At 40.2% G+C, this 6,259-nt stretch overlaps 1 long non-coding RNA gene across 2 annotated transcripts; it reads right to left on the minus strand.

The window, feature by feature from the left end:
* Positions 1-215: 215 nt before the first annotated feature.
* LOC111947987 lies at positions 216-4,889 on the minus strand. 2 transcript variants are annotated; one of them, XR_002873987.1, is made up of 5 exons: positions 4,841-4,889; positions 4,529-4,678; positions 3,995-4,128; positions 787-912; positions 216-492 (listed from the first exon to the last, which is right to left on the minus strand). It is a non-coding gene; the product is annotated as an uncharacterized LOC111947987 (long non-coding RNA). The 2 variants fall into 2 exon arrangements; XR_002873988.1 differs by lacking the exons at positions 3,995-4,128; positions 4,529-4,678; positions 4,841-4,889 and adding an exon at positions 3,046-3,349.
* Positions 4,890-6,259: the final 1,370 nt, after the last annotated feature.

Below are 6,259 nucleotides of genomic sequence, written 5' to 3' on the forward strand. Positions count from 1 at the left end.
ACATTGCATTCATTGCAACTATAACCTTAACATTTGATCAATTGTAAACAGCACATAGCACTTCAGTTACCATTTTTAAACCATGAAATAAAACTTGTGACATTAACAAAAGAAGCACTAGACCTCATTTTAAGTACATCTTTCTACTGCATTCTACATTTTCTAAAAATAGATAATAAAAAAGTAAACTTATAACCAAGTTTAAATGAATAATTTAAATAAAATGCATAAATGTGATAAGATAATATTGATACGAATTCTAAAAAGAAGAACTATAAAACACACTAAAGATTACCAAGGATTACGTTTATGTCAATACCTAGTAGATCCTCTGCAAGCATCTCTTCTCTTGCTTCTTTGGAGACTTTGGCTAATGGAGCTTTTCTTTGAACAAGCTCAAGCACCTTTGGCACAATACTGGTAAACGCCGTCCTTGAAGCGCTGGCTTAAACTGACAGGTGATGGATGCATTCGGTCAACTTCATCAAACAACTGAAAATTGAAAAAAAATTAGAAAATTAATCATTCACTTTAACTAAAACAAACAAAAGACATAAAACATTCTAATATTCTTTGTTGCCTCTTTCATTGCCATTTCCCTTTAGTGATCTCATTGTATAAATATTACTTAGCTTGAATGACTATATATTTATATATGGGTTTAGAAAATTACAATGTTTTTACAATAGAGTTAAAGCTGTTAATGGTCATTTTAGCAGATGTCTCAGCTTATATTAACATTCAAAATGTATTTTAAGCTGAGAACTGATTTAAAATGTCACTGACCCCTGAGGTTGTCTTCAAGAAAGGGTACTTCTTTAGTATATCCTCTCGCACCTTGCTGTACTGGATATGCAGGACATTCACATGACCGTCAACGGATGATGCATCCTCACCAATGACAGCAACCACCTATTAGATCAAATTTAAAAGTCCATTTTAATAATAAAAAATACAACTGCAAGCACTGATACTGGGGTTAAAGCACTTTGAGATGATGTTTAAAGACAGTTTGTGCAGAGTGGTTTGGAGTTGATCAGAAATTAACTTCCGAGTTGTAGGCGGGGCTATTGACACAGTAGTAACCCTCTGCTGATGTCCGATCATCCCTTTGTTCACGCCCTCTCCCTCTAGCTTACAGTCCTTCCAACCTAAAACTAACAGTGGTGAAACCAAAATGGTGAGCAATATTGAAGCTTTCTGGCCATAGTTTAGATCAAGCTCAGACAAGTATGATGAAGATGTTAATGGATCTGTTTGTCTGCAAGTGGACGCATCAGAATAGAGCAGAGCAGAGGGACTCTGACCCACCTCATTTCATGTGGTGCGTCACAATAGAGACCTTCCTCAAACTGCATTTATTTTGTCTGTTCCTGATTCATCCCAATTTGAGTGAATACTCAAGATGTGCAGTTTTAAACGTGTTCTTTTAAACTTATACTGCGACATGTTAAAAATGGGGGACCCACTCCAATGAAAGTTATTTTTTAAAATGTAGCATTGTGTTTCTGAATATTTATTTTCTCAAATTGGGATGAATCCGGAGCAGATGAAAAGATGTACCGTAATTTCCGGACTACAAGCCGCTACTTTTTTCCTGCGCTTACAGCCCTGCGGCTTTTTCAGTGACGCGGCTAATTTATGGATTTAATTGGCGGCCGCCATGTACGTATTTTCGAAATCAGTGAATAGTTTGAATTCTCTATCTAACACCAAGCACGAGGCATTTTTATTCAACACAAACAGCATGGAGTTGACTTCAGGTCTTAGACACTTCAGTCATGGTTCAACAAAACGAAACACGCATGCCCGGCCGCATCCCAGAATCCTTTGGGGCCATTAGACCCAACGTGCACGTGATCGCCGCTACATTATGATGAAGCTTTCAAGTTAAAAGCAATCGTTAAAAGCAGCGTAAAAAAGTCCACCGTCACCAACGGGTTTGGAAAAGCTGGTTTGCTGCGTGACGGAGAGAACAGCGCATGGAGTGAATTTACACTCCATTTACGGTTTCTAAGGAAACCGTAAAAGCGGAATTTTGCTTTGAAAAACTCAGCCTCCGTGTGAGCTGGAGACATCTTCTCCTGCTGATTGAGCTGCGGGGCCGATGGCAGTCTGATGGCTCCCACACGTAACAACGCACCCGCCCCTCATACACAAAACGTACAGTATTAAGTCCGATTGCTTTGCACAGAAACGATTTGCTCCATCCACCGGCGCAACGGGGACGAAGTGCTCCTCCTTGAAGCTGCCCTGGCCAGAGGTGTCGGAGTAGATAGGAAGGGGAGACAAGGAGCGCGCGGGGCGGGAGCGGAGCGCAGAGGCGTCCGGAGTGCAGACGCTTCTGAATTCTGACGCACGCCCCGCACTGAGGCGCGCGTATCGCGCTGAGGCGCGCGCTTTTCAGTCGCCGCTGCTTTATTTTACCGTTGTGTTTTCTAACCAGTCCTGTTACTCCCATAACGCTGCTGCGACACAAGCGGAAGGAGAGCTTTTCCCGTTCACCCCTCCATGCACTGCTGCTAATTCTTAAACACGTACAACAGAATGGCGAGCCGGGCGTTGGCCCCGCCTTTAGCCCCTAAGACTCATGGGAAATGTGGAATCGCGGATGTAAATTTCCTCATTATAACTGAGGGATGTAATGTTGATTATATGGTTACTGTTTGTAATTTTATGTTAGATACCTAGATTGTCAATAAGTAAAAAAAAAAAATGAAATAAAAACACCATAACTGAGGGACTTGTGAACAGAATACAGCTCCATGCTGTTTGTCAGATGTCGATACACTTAAATACGTGACCCAGAGGCAAAATTGGCACCACCCACAATGTGCTAATGAATTGCACTCACTCTGGGATGCTGGGCGTGATCTGTCAGGATGACAATATCGGCTATCACATGCGCGGCTTGTACTCTGACGCGGCTTGTGTATGTATAAAAGCAGTCAAACACGTGAATATGGGTGGGTGCGGCTTGTAATCGGGTGCGCTTTGTAGTCCGGAATTTACGGTAATTTGAGAAAGCTTTTAGTTGTTACGTACAAGCTACATTTGGCAGGCCACAAGCTCCCTGTTCCGCTTGTCTTCATTCTTGTCGTCTGAATTGGCATCTGGCTCACATCTATAAGGCTGGATAGCTCCAATATTGCACGCCAATTCTGTTGCTTGGGGGTTGTGAGGAACTGTAAGGTAACGGGAGCGTAAACAATGGCATGATGGGAAATTAAGGCCGGTTAACTCTGCAAAACAGTCCTGTCAAGAACTTGAAGGTGTATTCCAATTGAACTGCAGAAACCATGTCCCAGTAAACATTTTTCCCCCTCAAAAACTGCATAATCAATGCCTGTCTTTGTATAATAATAATAATAATAATAATAATAATAATGGATTGGATTTATCTGCGCTTTTCAAGTCACTCAAAGTTCTTACATTGTGTCCATTATTCATTCACTCCTCATTCATACTTGGTGATGGTAACTACTGATGTACCTCAGCTGCCCTGGGGCAGACTGACAGAGGCGTGGCTGCCAGTTCGGGCCTACAGCCCCTCTGACCATCACCAGGATCATTCATACACATTCACACACCAGTGGAGCCACACTGGAGGCAAGGAGGGTGAAATGTCTTGCCCAAGGACACAACGACATTTTTTGGCTGGTGGGAGCGGGGATCGAACCGCCAACCCTTCGGTCATTGGACGACCCGCTCAACCACTTGAGCCACTATCGCCCGTATAGTCAATATCTTGTTAATTATGCAGAGCTTTGTTGAAGGAAATACAGAAGAATTATATGTTTGTATGATGAGGACAGTATTCCAGAATGTATTCAATGTGTTGTGACTTACTCGGTGCAATCTGCTGTTTCCCTAGAAAACTTTAAACTAGTTTGGATGATCTGCCTTACTGCACTGTTTGACAACTAAACTGAATTGGAAAGACAGCCTGACTTTGAATGCTTGAAATGACTTTGTGAATAGATTATTTACTTACTTTGGCCAGAGAGGTGTCTTCAACTCTTTGTCTTGTTGTAGGACTGTGTTGTAATATTATTGTGTCATCTGAGTCCACTTCAGTATCTCCACTTCAACTGGTATTGCAGCTCTTTGCAGGACAACTCGGCTGATCTGTCAAAGTATTAAAGCTTTCAGTTACTGTAATATTTAAATTAGTATGATAGCAAAAACAAAAAAAGTAAAAACAAAGATTTTTAAATACTGACCGACTTAACAGTTTAGCAGATTTATTATCTTGTCTAAGACAGCAATAGGAGAAAAAACTCACTTATTTGCCCGTGTTTTGTTCCCCACACTATCCTGTCAAATAAATCATTAACCCTCAGACTCCTATTGATGCAAATATACAATCAAAACTCTTCAACTCAAAAATTTTCTTAATTTAGCATGTACTTTAAAAGGAAAAACTCAGATTATTTCCCTTGGAAATAAATTCAGGCATCAAAGGGGAATTTACCCAAAACCATTCAAAACAAAATAGATAAATTACAATTTAAAAGAAGAACTTCACCTTCTGGATTTGTATCTTCGGCCAGACAAATTTCCAACACACCAAGGTTGGGGTTTTTCAACAGGAGATCAAAAACCTGCTCATCAACTTCTGTCTTTGAGTCATAAAACACTTTCAAGTCCAAGGTTGGGATGTTAAACTTTTGGACAGCTGTGAACACAGCAAAATTATGTTTAGAATACAGCACAGAAATTATCTTTAAATTAAAAAGCAATTAAAAAAAATCTGTTTGCATCACAGCTGACAGTTTATCCACAAAGTTGACTGATTCCTGTAAAGAAAAATGCTGGAAATTGTGATGTTTCCACTCACCGCATTCCCAAAAGGATTTGAAGGTCAGCTGAACTTCAAAACATTTTTTTTTTTGGCGTTCGACATGTTCACGCACAGCTTGCATTTTTCCTGGTGGGAAAAAAAAATAATATATTACAAAAAAGAAAAAACATTACAACACCAAAAGGTACCAACACAGCATTTATTCAGATCTAAGCCCTGTTCCAAATGAATTAATACATTTTAAAATAGTAATGGCAAATATACAGTTCACACTAGCTGCCACAGCAATGTTGCAGAATTTGCAGAACTGCTAAAAAAAAAAAAACACTGGCGACAATGCACTGGCTTCTAAGGGCCTACAGATTTATTTCTTGGAAGTTCATTTAAATTTTTTTATTTTTTCCTGGTTTATAGATGAGTTTTTGGTATGGGAAATCGTGACGAGTATCTGGAATCACGGACCTCCATTTAAAAAGAATAATCTCTGCAGGAGAATGTTCAAAATCAACAACACAGTGTAAACTTTGCTTGACCAACAATGAGCGATCATGACAACCTAAACAGTCTGTCACTGTCTTGCATTCGAGAAATGGTGGCTGCGCGCGCACAGCAGCTAAGGCAGGCTGACGTATAAATGGGAAGGACCGCCATACTGGGGTGTAAAAAAATAAAACGCTATTGGACTCCTACAAATTACAGATGAAAATGATTAACGCATTGAATTCGACGGACCTGATAAATATCAGAAGGAATTATGGAGCTGGTCGTTTCAAAAGTAGCTGGCTTCCTTACTAAGAAAGACAGAAAGAAAAAAAAGGGGAGGGGGGTAGGCGGCAACAACAACGGTGCATCAACGCCAGCGTACATCGGTAAAACGGCGACAGAATTATCTAGTGAAAAAATGTATATATTTCAATGTATTTAACGGAACGCGGCACAACACCAATAAAAACAACAGCTTAATTTATTTAATGGCTGCATTTAGCTGAACTTCAAACGGCTGAGGCTAACCGTTAGCAAACTCCTGCTCGTAGTTTTCAATCTCCTCACAGGCACATACACGGCGGAACAGCAGCATTCCTCTACAAAAAAGTTAGTCCTTACAGATAAAATAACCGAACCCGCTTAAAACAAGTTTCCAACTTATTTTTGAGCAATTAGCAGACTTACCTCAGTCACAGCCTCTATCTTCCTCCGGCCGCTGCGGGATGACAAAATGGCGGAAGAAACGAAACTTAAGAAAGTAGAGTGGGCGTGGTCTCGCTGGTTTACTCCAACATATTTCCTCTACGTTTTTACACCTACTTAAACAAAAATTACTGATGGTAACTCCGAAAAAAGTACTCTCTCATTTTTCCTGTGTAGGTACAAAAGCTAAAAGGTACTAATATGTACACTTAATGTAACGTAGTAACAGAGAAATTTACTTTTTTATGAGAATGCATGATTAGAAAA

This window comes from Oryzias latipes, chromosome 1 (assembly GCF_002234675.1).
Source record: "Oryzias latipes chromosome 1, ASM223467v1".
NCBI lineage: Eukaryota > Metazoa > Chordata > Actinopteri > Beloniformes > Adrianichthyidae > Oryzias > Oryzias latipes.